The sequence below is a fragment of the Hemibagrus wyckioides genome, linkage group LG01 (assembly GCF_019097595.1).
Source record: "Hemibagrus wyckioides isolate EC202008001 linkage group LG01, SWU_Hwy_1.0, whole genome shotgun sequence".
Taxonomy (NCBI): Eukaryota; Metazoa; Chordata; class Actinopteri; order Siluriformes; family Bagridae; genus Hemibagrus; species Hemibagrus wyckioides.
The window spans coordinates 1,691,193-1,707,452 of record NC_080710.1 but is presented as its reverse complement, the minus strand read 5'-3'; positions in this window follow the sequence as shown (position 1 = coordinate 1,707,452).

The window sequence follows — 16,260 nt, the reverse complement described above, 5'->3', positions numbered from 1 at the left end:
GGACAAGAGTGTGTGTGTGTGTGTGTGTGAGTGTGTGTGTGTGTTTCGTGTTTGGCTTGTTCAGTACTGAAATGTTATACACATCTATGCAATACAGTGGAATGCTGCAATAAGTTTACCATCCTACCCTGTTAGTCAAACCTTTATTTATTTATTTTTTACTATTATACCCTCATTGGGGGCTGAGCCCCCTTAAATAAAAAATTCATTATTCAATTTTCATTGCAATCCTGTATGAAACAAGAACTGGCGTATACAGGAAATATTTTTGTACACCGAGGTCAAATTGACTTGAAAATTTGAATCAAATACCGAAAATTCGAACACAGGGGTGGTCGAGGACCGAGGTGGCACTGTACATGAGTTCTCACTCTGCAACTGACAACACCATGATGCTGTGCCCATCACAAGTTTGAGCACCAACCTCAAGTTTGGGAGGTTTTGCCATTGATGGATTTGATGCAATTGGTGGCCACTTTACTTCATTGTCTTTTAAAGGCAATTTTGTATGTACACATTCATACATACATACATACAACAGCAACACAACACACATTAGAGAGTAGTACTAACCACCTTTCGTTAAAGTATATTTTGACAATTCTAGGTGAAAGTTCGTCCAATCAGAACGCGCTACGTCATGAAGTCCTGCCCCCTTTCATCCAATCAGAACGCATTGTGATAGGAAGTCCCGCCTCCTTCGGACCAATGAGATTCTTCTATTTTCCGGATATCCTGCCCCGATTCCCCCGCCCAATTTTTTGAATATCCGTTCACGCGCACCAGGGTTCCGTTCGCGCGCTTCAGGGTGTGCCGCGTGAATGCGAGGCCGAAAGTTTTTGGACAGTGAGCAAGGGTGCGTCTCATGCAGCTGTGTCTTGAACTTATGGTGTGATTTTAAACATTTTATTAAAAACCTTTATTTTTTTCATTTGTGAAACGTAAACGGTTATATGCAAAAAGAGGATTAATGGCATATCACGGGAGTTCTAACCCTCGGGGGGTTTAGTATAAAAGAAGACTTGAACGAGAGAGGAGAAGAGCGAAAAAGAGAGATAGAAAGAGAAAAATGGACCCCGGCTGCGAGCGCGTGCTTAAGAGAATCAGGCCTACCCGGCTCATACCGAAGGCGTCAGAAGATGTAGAGGAAGAGATGTCCGATCCTCCTTCATCTCCGGAGGACAGTTATGCCGTTCCTTTACCACCAACCCCTCCCGCGACCCCTCAGTCCTCGCAACAGCTTTCACCCTCTCGCTCCGAGGAATCCACAAAAAAATGACCACGGGCCTGATGAAAGCCAACGCTCTCTACCCCCTCTCACGCGTCATCGTGAAAACATACTCTGTACTGGCAAACTCTAGGATATGTAACCAGGAGAATCTATTTCTCGGAACCACTCCTAAATACATGGTTTTAGGTATGGTGCATCACAAAGCCTTCACAGGGAGAAGAGACCTATCCCCTTTTAACTTTGTACATAACGACGTGGAATACTTGGCTCTGTGTCAGGACGGCTGACAGATCCCCTCCAAGGCTTTCCAGCCACAATTAACAACCGACAATCCGTCAGAGAGTTTTACAACATGTTCATGTCTACCGGGAGACATCTTAAAGATTTACCTCTGTGTATTAACCGCAAGGATTTTAACGCCGGCTACACTCTGTTCGCTTTCTCAACCCCGCCGACGACAATGACGCGAAAACATCAAGTATCACACGGGACAATTGCAACATCGACTGTCTACCGTATGCGGTCAGCACTGCGTCTATTATCTTTACCACCGAGCCAGAGGCTTATCTTTCGAACAAGTATTGTCTCTGTACGACGAGGATGTTATAAAAATGATATTATGGTGCGTGATTTTGTGAAAAAATGTGGGGTTAAAAATAAAAGAGAGGGGCAGCGTTGTTATTCTTTATCGACTTATGAAAACAAGTTGTGAAAATGAAAGACCGTACACATAATGATTCGTCTAATAAATCTCTTTATTGATGAAATAATTGTCTCTGTCGATTATTATTGTGAATACTCGATCCACCGAGGGGACAGAATGATTCTTTTTCTGCTCCTGAGCTTCTTAGAAACTTGAGGCTCAGAGGGCGTGATCCAAGGCGGGGATGACGATGGATTCTCCTTTTCCGAGGTCCTTACGCGATGTGTTTTTAATCTCTCCTTCTGGGAGCGGTATTGATTGCGAGCATGCGGGTTATTCACCGAGTATTCAAAAATTGCGACCAACCGGTGGGAGGGGGTGATTTTTTTTTCTTATAGGAGAGAGAAAGATGTTTGAATAAATCGATCATATGAGACCCTTTCGCCGTCTCACCTTAATAAACAAATTCCCCCTTCGAATTCCAAACCCCGCTGCTCTCCTTTAATTTGTCAACGATGTATCCGGCGTTCTTGCGATCCTGAGGAGGCAGGCTTTTCAAAACCTCATCCCCCGTACGGTCGAAATCGGCCCCGTCGATCACGCGCGTGCTTTGTGCGCTTCGAGGTGGAGAAGCGCGTCCAGCGGGGGGCCGTGCATCCCCCTCCTCCTCCTCCTCCTCTCCATCCACGTTTCTCCCCTGTTTCTAACCCTATGCTCGTCTCGTTGATCCTGCTTCAGCAACGTCAAATATATCCACAGCAAAGCATCGTATTTTTTTATTTATTCATAAGAACTCAAACCCTTGTTCGTTTAATACCTCCCTCATTTTACCGTCCAAATCGTCTTCGGCCGTTTCTCTGACCGTAGGTCGTGTCATACCATTTAATAGACGGGGAGAGACGAGAATCATTTTCTGAGCTTTCTTCAAAGTCGTTTTTTTTTTTTTTACTGTCTACTAGAGAGTTCACCGATAAGATTCCCGATCAGAGGTATGACGGTCGAGAGCAAAGGTAAAAGAAACCCGCCCGTCTGTTTCTTCAGAACCCTGCGTTTGCTCTTTAAACAGGTTTTTTCATCCGCCAACAGCCTGATAATTTTTCTCCACTTTTTGAGTTTTTTGTATTGCAAAGGGGTTAAGGGGTTGTTACCCTTGAGAAGGTTTAAAGAGATCTCGCACAACGTTCTGATAAAGTCGTGAGAGCAGTATTCGAGAACATCTTTACGTTTCCTGGGGCCGGCGTGGTACAGAGCGGCAAGCAAGGGAGCGTTCCTTTTTATATGAGACGTCATGCCTTAGATTTTTGGGACGTACACCCTATCGCTATCTGTCTCGTGCCGTCGATCTTTGATGAGGAAGCAGCCCGGTCCTCAGCCTGTAGCGATCTGGGCACGTCGGGGTGAGGTCGACAATTAAATAGCCGTGAGGATCTCTCGTAGCATCTTCGAGGCTTTCCAGGAAATAACCGTTTTGTGAGGGAAAGATCTGATGGGCTAATACGCTCGCCTGTAGTTTATCCCGAGGGTTTTTAAACATTACCAGATAATTACAGTTCAGGCTGATGGTACGGTTGTGCTTACCTCGCTGAAACGTTCTGAGTCAGCATCATGACGCTCATTTTTCTGTGATGTCTATACTGAGTGAAAATTTTAACCACTTCAGGATGCTCGGATGCTTGAAAGATGACGTCGTCCAGAATGATCAAATGGTTTAAGTCGTGAGGAAACAGGCTTTCATCTTCAAAAGAATCAGGAAGCCCTTCTGATTCTTCTGATTCTGATTCTCATTCTTCTGATAATCTTTTTATTCATCTTTTGCAATTCATCATACATAGGCTGGTAAGAAGTGTAGACCCACACAATGTTTTCGGGGACTACGTTCATGACACTCTCACAATTTTCCAATACACTTTTCACAAAATAGGTTTTCCCACACCGGCTAGGGCCCGCTATCATACAAGAGAAAGGACAGATGAACCTGTGTTCGAAATCTGTTTCTTCTATAACATCGAGATGCGACATTTTATTTATTTGCCCCTCTATAAATTTTATTTGGTTAATATCCGTACGGTAGAGTAGTACCGTCTGGAAAGAGTCGTCATTTGTCGTATACAACCCGAAGCTTTTTCTAAAATGACGAGTTTTTTTAATGAGAAGCCCTTTTTATCACGAGTTATCCCCTGCTGAGGAATCTCGATAACCCCCACCTCCCCAGAGATCCTTAAGTAATCCTCCACCAGATCTCTGACGCTGTCAAAGCTGACCCTCTCGCAGCATTCTAGGGTCTGTGTGATGCCTTTGATGCGCATCACCACTTTTTTTTTTTATCCTTCGTCTGATAGGCGTAGGTCTTGGGCCCCGCGGACACAAACTCTTGTATGCTATCCCCGTCCAATTTGTCGGTCAGCTCGCCTAGGTAATTTCCCAATTCTAAAGGTGTCTCCCCCTCCTTCACCACATAAATCAGACTGTCTGTGTCGGTGTACAGAACCCTCTCCCTCAACCTTTCCAGGTAGTCGTACATCTTGAGATGCGCGTACGCCGTTGTGAACGCCACTATGAAGACGTTACTCCTTTTACCCGGAGGCTGAACGCAACCCTCGCCGTATCTCCACCTGATCAGTGCTCTCCGATCATCCAGAATATCAAAATACTCGACCACATATTTACCGGAAAACAGATAGTTGAAAAACGTTTCAGGTTCCGAGACTATCTCGGTGCGGAGCAGATCATCTCTCTGAGCAAACTTTCCCCAAAGGCTATTGAGACAGAGTTTAGCCACCTGTCTCTTGACGGGATTCGCCTCTATCTTTTCGGGGTCTAAACGGATCCCCTGACGTTCCATATACTCTCTGACGTACCTCTCCCTGCTGTCCCGATCCATAGTGTCGGGCGGATAACAGGAAGCTTCCTGCTTTCCTTTTAAAAATGTGTGTACGTACCCGGTGAACACAGAGTCGCTGGTTTTATCGAAGTGCCATACCTCAGTGATTTTAACTATTCTGTAACCCATCTCCAAGGCTTTGTTAAATTCTACAGTAACCCACACACCCGTCAATGCTCTGGCATCATCGTTGTGCGAGCAAGGGTCATTCTGCATGCAGGATTCTGTGCACGTGTGACATAGAGGAAATATTAATTTACCGTTCTTGCTTTTGTACGGTAAAATGGGGAAAAAGAGACCGCGAGGCAGGTAGACCGTGGCTCTGATAAGACCGAAGTAGTTTCTTAGATTCTAGTTTCTAGAATCTTTTACACGTCCGAGCATAACCATAGGGACAGGGTATGGCCAACGTCTTAGGAGTCATATAATTCGTGATAAACATTTTCATGCAGGCGGATACTATGGTGATCGAACCGAACGGGTCCACCCGCGTCTCTCCGAAAAACTGATCTCTGAATTTGACACAGCCCTGGGAGAGTATGATCACGTCATTTTTACAATAACGCAGAGCTTCCTTCCTAAAGTTAAAAATGCCGTGCGCGGCCTCGGCGTACCATTCATGTAAATCCTGACGTTCGCGCTCTGACATGCGCTCCACAGCATAATCGGAAGGGTCCTACATACTCGAGACGCTCCGCCGAGCTGAATTTATGAGGAAAATACCCCTTGCTCTGATCGGCGAAACCTACGGCTTTTGGGAAATCGCTAAGATGCATGGATAGGAAAGACAGAGAGTCTATAAATTTCAGCTCATAATGAGAGTCTTCAAAACTGAGGACTTTACTCCCCGTCATGAGAATACACCGAGGCGATAACCCCTCTTTCAGCATACCGCTCAAAACCAGATAGGTGTCGAACCCTTTGGCATTGTGAGCGATAAAAACATTACGTCTGTAGTGTTTGTTTATGAAATGCATAAGAAAATGTTTAACGCAGTCCCGACCGTAAAACCACCTCTCTTCACCTTTCAACGTTTTTGCATACACCAGAAAAGGAACGTGCATGCCTTTCTCATCGGCGAACATTTCAAAGTCATAAAAAATCAAATTGGGACAGTCGGCGCTCACGGGGAGGGGACGGATGTAACACCTGTGATCAATTCCCGACTCCCTCGATAACCTCTCCCCGCAGATTTTACATTTCACCTTAGCGCAACGATGACCGTTTCCTACACGAGCGTCTGATCCCGCGTTGTAACACCTGCCGCATCTGGAGCATTTTTTAACGAGCTTGCAGAGACTGATCGTCTCCGGGGGAATGACACTTTCTAAGACAGTCGGTGCATTCTACAGGATCGTGCTCTTGCATGGGGCACTCCCCGTCATTGCATATATGACAATAACCTTGACAACAATGCGTGTAGGAACAATCAAAACCCTTGTAACAATAATTACAGATGAAGCGCGTGCCTATAAATAAATGCTTTGAGGCTTTTTATCCCGGAATAATGGTTATCCTGTAAAAATAAAAACAAAGTTCGGGAGCGGTCGGGGAAATCCGTTTCGAAATGTGAGAGGATGTTAGATTTTCTGTAAAACACTACGATTTTATGTTTTAACAACTCTTCGAATTTCCGCACGTCACCAAAGCGAACGGGCGTCCGCTCGTCCAAACCGATGGCACGCTGCCACTCTCTAGCGCGTCTCTTGCACTGCCAGTCTGTGAATCCCTCGTTACACGTGTGAGCTAGACCAATGGCGAAGCAGAGCTGATCTCCGCGCTCCTCTGTAACGTACAGGTGTCATCTTTTCTTACATACTATCTCGCCGTCTAAAGTTTTCTCCAGCTTATGTTTCCCACTGCCTTTAGGTTTCCACACCACCTGAACTATCAGCTCAGCTCGTTCGCTTGCTGCAATGCCCATGTTCGACTGTACTAAGTGATCAAGCATATCTTCAAAAATGGGTAGAATGTTTCCGCCCATCTCATCGACGACTACCGACGCGTGAACTCTTACATTTTCCCCCTCTATGCTCATCTGCACCACGTCCCCCTGTTCTGCTATGGTTCTCACATCCTCGACCGATTCTCGAATGAGGCTGATCACGTTTTGATAAAATGTAGCGATATCTGGCACATCTCCCTGCGGTGGGATCGATAACACGCGTCTCATTTTTACTGCGTTAAAATTCTCGTGAGTCGTGCCATTGATTTCTCTTATATACATACATATATATATATATGAAAAATAAATATCCAAGATAAAAAAAGACATACCAGTAAACAACCTCTTCACTATCGACGGGCTCTTACTGACGAATTTCAGTCCCTTCGCTCGCCGGGGCGCGTCCAGGCTTTTAAGATGGGCGTCACGCTCGCGACTCGCGGTGTCGGAGTCGGTAATATTTTGATCGCGACGTCTCCGCTTCTCAGAGGAGCATGCTGAACATGTCGATCTCGTGAGATCACTGGTGAAGTCCTCACGGGTGAAGCCCCTGTAAGAATTAAATCCAGATCCTCCACGAGGCTGTCGTTCCCCGGCTCCCTGGAAAACCCATCAGGATTTATGCCGCGTGTAAAATCTGGCGTGTGTAGGAAAAAAAAAAGTTTTTTACCAGAGCTATATATAACAGATGGCAAAATACAAAATACACAGAGAGAGATACGGTACCTGGTTCAGTCTGACTGAGGCTAATACCCTCTAGTTCCGCGGTAACTTTATTAAAGGGAAAAACATTTAAAAAAAAGTACAGAAGAGTTCAAATTAAAGAGAAATGAATAGAAAAAGCTTACCCTGAAAGTCGGGTACCCTGTGAACGTCGGCTTGAACTTTTATAGCTGAGAATATAAAAAGTGTTTATTGAAACAATGTTTTTTAAGAGAAAAGAAATGCCTTATAATTTCAACAAGTTTTTTTCTTACCATGAACCATCATGTTGATCCCCCGGGATTTCTTTCTGGAAAATGTTGATCCCCTGGATTTCTTCCTGGAAAATGTTGATCCCCTGGATTTCTTCCTGGAAAATGTCGGAGCGTTTCCTTTCTTATATACCCAAAAGTTCTTGAGCATTTTCCCCCAATACACCTGCCACAAGTTCTCGACCATATACATCTGTCGCTTCATATCATCATTTCAGAAGGTAGAAGAGTACCATCCGACACCAACACGTGGTCTGCGGCCGCGAATGAATGAATCCTGGTACTTGAATTAAAATATAATTTTCAGGTTGCAAAAGAGAGTATGAGGATATTTTCATAATATGTGATGCATGATTTAAAAATATTTTTATTTTGCATATAACCATTTACATTTCACAAATAAAAAATAAAGGTTATTAATAAAAGATTTAAAATCACACCATAAGTTCAAGGCACAGCTGCCTGAAACCCGACCTCGTGCACCAAGGGGGGTGAAGGGGGGAGGGCACGGCCGGCTTTGCGCACCGTCCGAAAACTTTCGGCCTGACATTTGCACGGGGCGGTCCAAAGGGGGGTGGGACTTCCTATCACTAAAACTCTCAAGGAAGACCTTCTTTAACACACCCCAGTTGTTAGAGGATAACGAAGCCGGACGCCTCGGGACCATCTCTCCACACTTCAACTGATAAAGCTGCAATTCCCCTATTTCGTATTTAAACACATAACCCCATCGGCCCCCGGAATCCAAAGGCCATTCCTCGCACAACGGATCCGACGGCGGTGCCTGAGTAAGAAGAAGACGCGCTGCTTTTCCATGGACCCTCTTTCCCAGAATCTTGAAAAATCGATATAAGGGTCTCGTTGATAATAGAACTCCCGTGATACACCATTAATCCTCTTTTTGCATATGACCGTTTACGTTTCACAAATAAAAAAAATAAAGGTTATTAATAAAATGTTTAAAATCACACCATAAGTTCAAGACATGGCCACATGAGACGCACCCTCACGCACTGTCCGAAAACTTTCGGCCTCGCATTCACGCGGCAGGCCTCGCGCACTGTCCAAAAACTTTTGCACACACCCTGAAGCACGCGAACGGAATCCTGGTGCGCGTGAACGGATATTCAAAAAATTGGGCGGGGGAATCCGGGTGGGATATCCGGAAAAAAGAAGAATCTCATTGGTCCCAAGGGGGTGGGACTTCCTATCACAATGCGTTCTGATTGGATGAAAGGGGGCGAGACTTCATAACATGGCGCGTTCTGATTGGACGACCTTTCACTTAGAACTGTCAAAATACACTTTGACGAAAGGTGGTTAGTACTACTCTCTCACATTTATCATCAGTCATTTAAAAACATGATTGCAGCATTTACAAAGGAATACTTGTATCTATTTGATTTGCACAAAGGGAATTTAAATCTCCAGAAGGAAGCAGTTGAAATTCGGTACACAATGGATGGGTGGCATCAGAACTGGCATCAGAACTGATTGGCCCTTCTTAGTCACCTTATGTTCATAAATTTGTGTGATAGTCCTTAAATCAGCCCCTACTATCTTACTACACATCTTAACAATACTGTTCAACTTACCCCTATTCCTTATATTCAAGTTGCCATACCAACAAATAATGGTAAAACCTAAAACAGATTCAATGAAACGTGTAAAACATCTTCATAAAAGAAACATCCATATGAAAAGTTCAAAGTTTCCTTAGAACATACATATGTTGAAGAATTTTCCCTCTTATAATGTGTTTGTCTCAAATTTTAATTAAATTAAATTAAATTACATTAATTTACTTTAATTACACTACTTATACTACATTAAATATCATCAAATACAGTCCCTAAGTATTTGTACTCCTTGACCACTTCTACTTGATGTCCTTTAATGACAGCAGGCAGCACAGGTACATCATTCTTCTTACAGAAGTCAATAAACATATCTTTTGTTGTAGACGCATTAATGTTTAAAAATGAAGCATCACACAACTGAATAAAATGATCTACCACTGGACCATGACTTTCATCTGACTTAGTGAGGAGAGACACAATCACAGAATCATCTGCAAATTTACTAATGTGACAGCATTATTATTCAAAAATACTCTGACAATCATCAGTATATAAAGAAAACAAAAGAGGGGACAAAACACAACCCTGTGGGTGCCAGTAGAGGATAACAATACATTCAACAACATCCCATTAACACACACTTTTTGGGATCTGCTAGTTAAGAAATCAACCAACCAACCAACACACAATATTTAAATCTAAATGAAAGTTTTCAACAAATTTCTTTGCCAGATTATGGGGCTGAACACAATTAAAAGCAGGAGAAAAATCAATAAGAAGCAAACACACAATTATTTGTACCTTCCAAATGTATGGAAGTATAATAGTGCCAAAATTCCTGAAAGCAAAAGAGTATATTGAATCACATGAACTGAATAAAAACTTGTTACAAAAAAGAAGTTTGAATTTTTCTGCTTTGAAATTTGATCTGAATGAAAACAATCCTTACAGCATTTACAAAAAAATACAATCTTCATTATTTTTCAACATCAAAAATTCAGGTTAAAAAAATCAGGAACAGGTTTAGAAAACAGGGGCCAGATAAACAACATGATGGTCAGACAGGCCCAAAGGGGGCCTCAAAAACGACTTATAAGCCCCTTTATTAGACCCATAACAGAGATCAAAATATTTTCCACATCTGGTAGGACAATCCATCTGTGATACTCTGAGATCCTGCTCCTGCTGAAAATAAGTCTACATCCTACATCATACACAGGGTGGTGAAGGAGGCAACGTGGCAGTACAGGAGGAAACTAGAGTTACATTTTCAACATATTGGCTCTAGGAGCCTGTGGCAAGGACTGAGAACCATCACTGACTAAAAAATACCGTCCTTCAAAATGGTTCATGCAGACACTTTTCTGGCAAACGAGTTAAACACATTTTACACATTTTACATTGTAGAGTCCATGCCTCATAATGGTCATCATGTTTATGCTCATTGGTGTGTTCTGTGTTAAGATTCAGTTCTTACAACATACAGTACAGTGATCTTATATAGCTATTGACCAAGGCTATTACTGAACAAGCCAGGTAACAAAAAAAATTCAATAATTTATTACTGACATACCTTTCCTTTAATTTTCCAGCACTACTCAATCCCAGCAAACCAATGTAGCTAATGGACTGTATTTAAATCAATAACATTGTAAAAACAAAATGTGTCTGATAAGTGCATGAACACACACTTAACTGTAAATTAACTACCTGTGACAGTCCTGTAAATTATTGGTAGAAAAAAAAAATGCAATGGCCTGGTCAGGATGGTAATATAATGCATGCTGGAGGCAGGATGGCTTGAATGGACTGGGCTTGAGTGTCTGACGTGAGCGAGTGAGAGACCCTAACCCTAACCCTAACCCTAGGGAGATGGTGGTGGACTTTAGGAGGCCCAGGCCTCAACCTGAACCTGTTACTATCAACGGGGACTGTGTGGAGTTTGTCAAGACCTACAAGTACCTTGGAGTACAGCTGGATGAAAGAATGGACTGGACAGCCAACACAGACGCTCTGTGTAGGAAAGGACAGAGCCGGCTGTACTTCCTAAGAAGGCTGACTTCCTTTAACATCTGCAAAAAGCTACTGCAGATGTTCTATCAGACTGTTGTGGCAAGTGCCCTCTTCTATGCGGCAGTGTGCTGGGAGGCTGCATAAAGAAGAAGGATGCCTCACGTCTGGACAAGCTGGTGAGGAACGTGGGCTCGATTGTAGGCTCAGAACTGGACAGCCTGACATCAGTGGTAAAGAGGAGGGTGCTGAGCAGGCTCCTGTCCATCATGGACAATCCACTGCATCCACTGTACAACATCATCTCCAGACAGAGAAGCAGCTTCAGTGACAGGTTGCTGTCACTGCCCTGCTCCACTGACAGACTGAGGAGGTCGTTCCTCCCCCATGCCATGAGACACGAGGTGGGAGGAGTCAGTGCTGACACTACTCTTCTGTCTGTACTGGACTGTACAATAAAACACACTACACACAATACACTTCAGTTTATACAGAACTCTCAATTAACTGAGATTTGCACAGAATTCATAAACACAGTTTTTGCACATAACAGTTTTTGCACATCGACTAAGTCTGTAACCTTAAACACTTGTTTTGCACATTACTTATCTTGTTTTTCATCTCATTCTCCATATTTATTCCTAAATCTCTGTATTTAGTATTTTTCTGCTATATTTTGTTATATTGTTATATTCTGCTATATTTTGTAATATTTTATATTTTGTTATTTGATATATTTTTTGTTATATTTTTGTACCCTAATTTGGGTATTTTAGTATTTTTCTGCTATATTTTGTTATATTGTTATATTCTGCTATATTTGGTAATATTTTATATTTTTGTTATTTGATACATTTTTTGTTATATTTTGTACTGTAATTTGGGTATTTTAGTATTTTTGTTATATTCCTATTTTATCTATTACCTGTGTTTGTGGATACTGCTGGAAACTGTGAATTTCCCTTTGGGATGAATAAAGTTTCTTTCTATCTATCTATCTATCTATCTATCTATCTATCTATCTATCTATCTATCTATCTATCTATCTATCTATCTATCTATCTATCTATCTATCTATCTATCTATCTATCTCCTCTTCATCTAACCCCATCATTCTGGGCTTCCCCAGGTTGCATCTTTATAACCCACATATGTCTTGATGAGATAGAGAATTGACTCAGTGCTCCCCCACCTGCATGAATCATTGTATTAAGAACTTTGTGTCATACACCTGCCTCACCACAACTGTGGAAAGAACAGTTACTCATGGAACTTTGATCATACCACAGGAACTACGAATATCTGGTAATGCCATTTGGTCTAACTAATGCTCCTGCTGCATTTCAGGCTTTTATTAATGAAATATTCAAAGAATTAATAAACAGATGTGTAATCATCTACATTAATGGCATTCTGATTTACTCTACCACCTACGATATACACATATCACGTATATGATGTGTGCACTGTACTCACTCGTCTGTTACATTATGTACTTCATGGGAAGCCCAAGAAACTGCACTGGACTAATTCTGCCAGAACAGCTTTTAAGAAACTGAGAATGAGTTTCACAATGGCCCCTATCCTCAAACAAAGTAGATGCCTCCAGTTGTGGCATAGGAGCCATTTTATCTCAGCATCATGGGGAACCTGGAAAATTATATCCTTGTACATTCTTCTCATGGAAACTGGCAGAGGAAAATTATGATTGGGTATTCGCAAGCTACTATCCATTAAGGAAGCACTTGAAGAATGGTGACATTGTCTTGAGGGGACACAGCATCCTTTTCTGGTGATAACAGATAATAGAAACCTTGAATATACACTATATTGCCAAAAGTATTCGCTCACCTGCCTTGACTCGCATATGAACTTAACATCCCGTGACATCCCATTCCTAATCCATAGGGTTCAATATGACGTCGGTCCACCCTTTGCAGCTATAACAGCTTCAACTCTTCTGGGAAGGCTGTCCACAAGGTTTAGGAGTGTGTTTATGGGAATTTTTGACCATTCTTCCAGAAGCGCATTTGTGAGGTCACACACTGATGTTGGACGAGAAGGCCTGGCTCTCAGTCTCCGCTCTAATTCATCCCAAAGGTGTTCTATCGGGTTGAGGTCAGGACTCTGTGCAGGCCAGTCAAGTTCCTCCACACCAGACTCTGTCATCCATGTCTTTATGGACCTTGCTTTGTGCACTGGTGCACAGTCATGTTGGAAGACGAAGGGGCCAGCTCCAAACTGTTCCCACAAAGTTGGGAGCATGGAATTGTCCAAAATGTCTTGGTATGCTGAAGCATTCAGAGTTCCTTTCACTGGAACTAAGGGGCCAAGCCCAGCTCCTGAAAAACAACCCCACACCATAATCCCCCCTCCACCAAACTTTACACTTGGCACAATGCAGTCAGACAAGTACCGTTCTCCTGGCAACTGCCAAACCCAGACTCGTCCATCAGATTGCCAGATGGAGAAGCGCGATTCGTCACTCCAGAGAACGCGTCTGCACTGCTCTAGAGTCCAGTGGCGGCGTGCTTTACACCACTGCATCCGACGCTTTGCATTGCACTTGGTGATGTATGGCTTGGATGCAGCTGCTCGGCCATGGAAACCCATTCCATGAAGCTCTCTGCGCACTGTTCTTGAGCTAATCTGAAGGCCACATGAAGTTTGGAGGTCTGTAGCGATTGACTCTGCAGAAAGTTGGCGACCTCTTCGCACTATGCGCCTCAGCATCCGCTGACCCCGCTCCGTCAGTTTACGTGGCCTACCACTTCATGGCTGAGTTGCTGTCGTTCCCAAACACTTCCATGTTCTTATAATACAGCTGACAGTTGACTGTGGAATATTTAGGAGCGAGGAAATTTCACGACTGGATTTGTTGCACAGGTGGCATCCTATCACAGTTCCACGCTGGAATTCACTGAGCTCCTGAGAGCGACCCATTCTTTCACAAATGTTTGTAAAAACAGTCTGCATGCCTAGGTGCTTGATTTTATACACCTGTGGCCATGGAAGTGATTGGAACACCTGATTCTGATTATTTGGATGGGTGAGCGAATACTTTTCATACTGTGAATACTGTGCCAAGTGTAAAGTTTGGTGGAGGAGGGATTATGGTGTGGGGTTGTTTTTCAGGAGCTGGGATTGGCCCCTTAGTTCCCGTGAAAGGAACTCTGAATGCTTCAGCATACCAAGACATTTTGGACAATTCCATGCTCCCAACTTTGTGGGAACAGTTTGGAGCTGGCCCCTTCCTCTTCCAACATGACTGTGCACCAGTGACCAAAGCAAGGTCCATAAAGACATGGATGACAGAGTCTGGTGTGGATGAACTTGACTGGCCTGCACAGAGTCCTGACCTCAACCCGACAGAACACCTTTGGGATGAATTAGAGCGGAGACTGAGAGCCAGGCCTTCTCGTCCAACATCAGTGTGTGACCTCACAAATGCGCTTCTGGAAGAATGGTCAAAAATTCCCATAAACACACTCCTAATCCATGTGGACAGCCTTCCCAGAAGAGTTGAAGCTGTTATAGCTGCAAAAGGTGGACCGACGTCATATTGAACCCTATGGATTAGGAATGGGATGTCGCTTAAGTTCATATGCGAGTCAAGGCAGGTGAGCGAATACTTTTGGCAATATAGTGTATCTATGTAAATGTCTCAATCCTTTGGTCCAAGGTATGCCCGCATGGTTGCATTTAGTTACTGCCTCTGCTCTACTGGTCTCAGATACTGAAAGAGTTGTCCTTTGACACCCACTTATGCTAATATTCACATCATCATGTAGTCACCATTCTTAATAGCATTTAGACACAACACATGACCATACAGCATTGTTTAGGTGATGAAACCATCCTCTGTGCCATACAAAATCTCACTATCAAACCTGTATCCTGTTTGTTCTCTGCCTAATGTCGTACACAAAGCTCACTCCATTTCTTTTTTCTCAGCTCAAGCTGCTAACAAGGGAATGTTGTCTGTTTAAATATCAGGTAGTAACTGTTTACACTGATTCATGATATGCTTTTGGTGTAGCTCATGATTTTGGTGAAATTTGGTATGCACGTGGTTTTAAAGCTGTTGATGGAAAGCTCATTTCACATGCTAAACTGGTTTCTGATCTTTCAGAGGCCTCAATGTTACCTAAAGTTCTAGTTGTCATTAAGATCAAGGGTCAGGACCCAGGAGATTCTGAAATGGCTCGTGGTAACTCTCTAGCTGATAAAGTAAACTCGCTAAACCACCAGTGAACACGTCAAACACAATGTCTGTTTCTGCTGACGTGTTTTTTTTACTGATAGATAACACTGTATGTCACAGCTTTGTTCTGTATAATGTAAGGACTTGTTGGGGACAGGAGTGTCCATATGAGAGAATCCATATGCAGATCTTTATTAAACAAACACACAGGCTGAAGTCATAAATCCAAGAAGCAAGGCTGAAGTTGAAAACCGGAAAGCAAATACGTAAAACCAAAACCAAAACCGAAACACAAAACCAAAACTGAAACTTGTAAACGGGAAAAGGCAGGCAAGGATCATACATGGCAATATCAATCAGAGTCAGCTGGCTTGGTATGTCACTAGGGAATGATACTTTATGTAAAACAAAGGAAGCATGCCGCTTATATGTCTGAGCAGACCCCGGAAGTGTAGTTCGTGGGTGCTAATACTCCGGAGAGGGCTCCTTCTGGTGTCCTGGATTGCGGCGTGTTACATATAAATACTCCCTGTTCTCAGTAAATTTCAAAGAGATTTGCTATTTATTCTTTGCCTCTGCGTGTTTCTTTTGGCAAAAAGTTTTCCTTATATCAGTAGTGGCAGCAGTGCAGCTCAGGCTTCTTCATCGAGTGAACCTGAAAATTCTAACAGCTTTCTGGGGGGTCCAGACTTCTCCCCCGAGTGACATACAGTGGTACCTGTAACTGACCTACTTCATTGGAGTGTGTGGCCCACAATTTGGATGGGATCTCAGAAAACTTGATAAATATTG